Raw genomic sequence first — 2,256 nt, 5'->3', positions numbered from 1 at the left:
TGGCCAAAGCAGTCAGAAGGGGAAAGTTCATATCATTACAGGCCTACCTCCAAAAACAAGAACAAGCCCAAATAAACAACCTAAAGCTTCATCTTAAAAACAAACAAACAAACAAACAAACAAACAAACAAAAAAACTAGGAAAGAAATAATCACAATTAGAGCAGAAATAAATGAAATTGAAAAAAAAAACAATGGAAAAAAATAAATGCAAGAAAGAGCTCATTCTTTGAGAAGGTTAATAAAATTGACAAATGCCTGGCTAAACTCACTACAGAAAAAAGTGAAAGGACACAAAATCAGGGAGGAAAAAGGGGAAATTATGACAAACACTGCAGAAATACAAAGGATCATACAATAATCCTATGAAAAATAATGTAACATCGAATTTAATAACCTAGAAGAAATGGTCCAGTACTTAGACAAATGCAACCTTCTTAGACTGAATCAAGAAGAACTGGAAAATCTAAATAGACCAATCAACAGTATGGAAATGGAAACAATGATCAAAAACCTATCAAAAAGTGCAAATCCAGGAGCAGATGGCTTCACCAGTGAATTCTATCAAACATTCAAAGATGATTTAATACCTATTCTCCTCAAAATCTTCCAAAAAATTGAAGAGGAGGCAATACTTCCCAAAACATTTCATAAGTCCACTATTACTCTAATACCAAAACCTGGTAAGATTAACACAAAAATAGAAAACTACAGACCAATATCTGTCATGAACACATACACAAAAATCCTAAACAATATACTAGTGAACCGAATACAGCAGCATATTAAAAAAATTATACACCACAATCAAGTGGGCTTCATCCCAGAGACACAGGGATGGTTCAACATAAGCAAATCAATTCATCTGATACACCATGTAAACAAATTAAAAAATGAGAATCATATGATCATATCAATAGATGCAGATGATATCAATAGATGAAGAAAAAGCTTTTGACAAGATTCATTTATGATCAAAACACTTAAAAAAATCAGTATAGAAGGAAAGTACCTTAACATAATAAAGGTCATATGTGACAAATCCTCGGCTAACATTATATTTAATGGTGAAAAACTAAGAAACTTCCCTCTAAGATCAGGAACAAGGTAAGGCTGTCGACTATCGCCACTGTTAATCAATATTACATTGGAAGACCTAGCAAGTACAATCAGATGAGAGAAAGTTATCAAAGGCATCCAAATAGGAAATTAAGAAGTCTAACTGTCACTATTTGCAGATAGCATGATTCTCTATATAGAAAACCATAAAGACTCCACAAGAACATACTAAAAACAATAAGCAAATACAGTAAAGTCTCTGGATACAAAATCAACATTTTAAAATCCATAGCGTTCCTATAACCTAATAATGAAGTGCAATAAAAAGAATAAAATACCTAGGAATAATTTTAACAAAAAATGTGAGGAACCTATATGATAAAAACTACACGATCTTATTAAAAGAAATCGAAGAAGATACAAAGAAATGGAAAGATATTCCGTGTTCTTGGAGTGGAAGAATCAGCATAGTTAAAATGACCATATTACCTAAAGTATTATATAGATTTAGTGCAATCCCCATCAGAATCTCATTTGCATTTCTTAAATAAATAGAACAAAAATCATCAGATTTGTATAGAAGCACGACAGACCCCGAATTGTCAAAGTCATCCTGAGAAAATGAACGAGGCTGGAGTCATCACTCTGCCTGACTTCAAATTATACTGCGAAGCGACAATAATCAAAACGGCATGGTTTTGGCAGCAAAACAGACACAGGGAACAGTGGAACAGAATCGAGAGTCCAGAAGTAAATCCATATTTATATGGGCAAAGAAGCCAAAGACATACAGTAGAGAACGGAAAGCCCTTCAAGAAATTTTGTTGGGAATACTGGAAAGCCAACTGTAAAAGAGTGAAACTAGACTATTGTCTATCACCACAGACCAAAATTAACTCAAAATGGATTAAGGACCTCAATATAACTCTTGAAACAATAAAATGCATAGAAGAAAACATAGGAACTAAACTGAAGGACCTTGGACTTAAAGAGGGTTTTATGAATTTGACTTCAAAAGCAAGGGAAGTGAAAGCTAAAATAAATCAAACTAAAAAGCTTCTGCTCAGTAAAAGAAATTGTCAACAAGGTAAAGATGCAACCATTGAATCGTAAAATATATTTGCAAGCAATGCCTCCTATAAGGGCCTAATATCCAAAATATACAAAAAACTCATATGTCTCAATAGCAACAACAATA

Source organism: Pteropus alecto, unplaced genomic scaffold, assembly GCF_000325575.1.
Source record: "Pteropus alecto unplaced genomic scaffold, ASM32557v1 scaffold231, whole genome shotgun sequence".
Taxonomy (NCBI): Eukaryota; Metazoa; Chordata; class Mammalia; order Chiroptera; family Pteropodidae; genus Pteropus; species Pteropus alecto.
Note: the sequence above shows the minus strand (reverse complement) of the source record.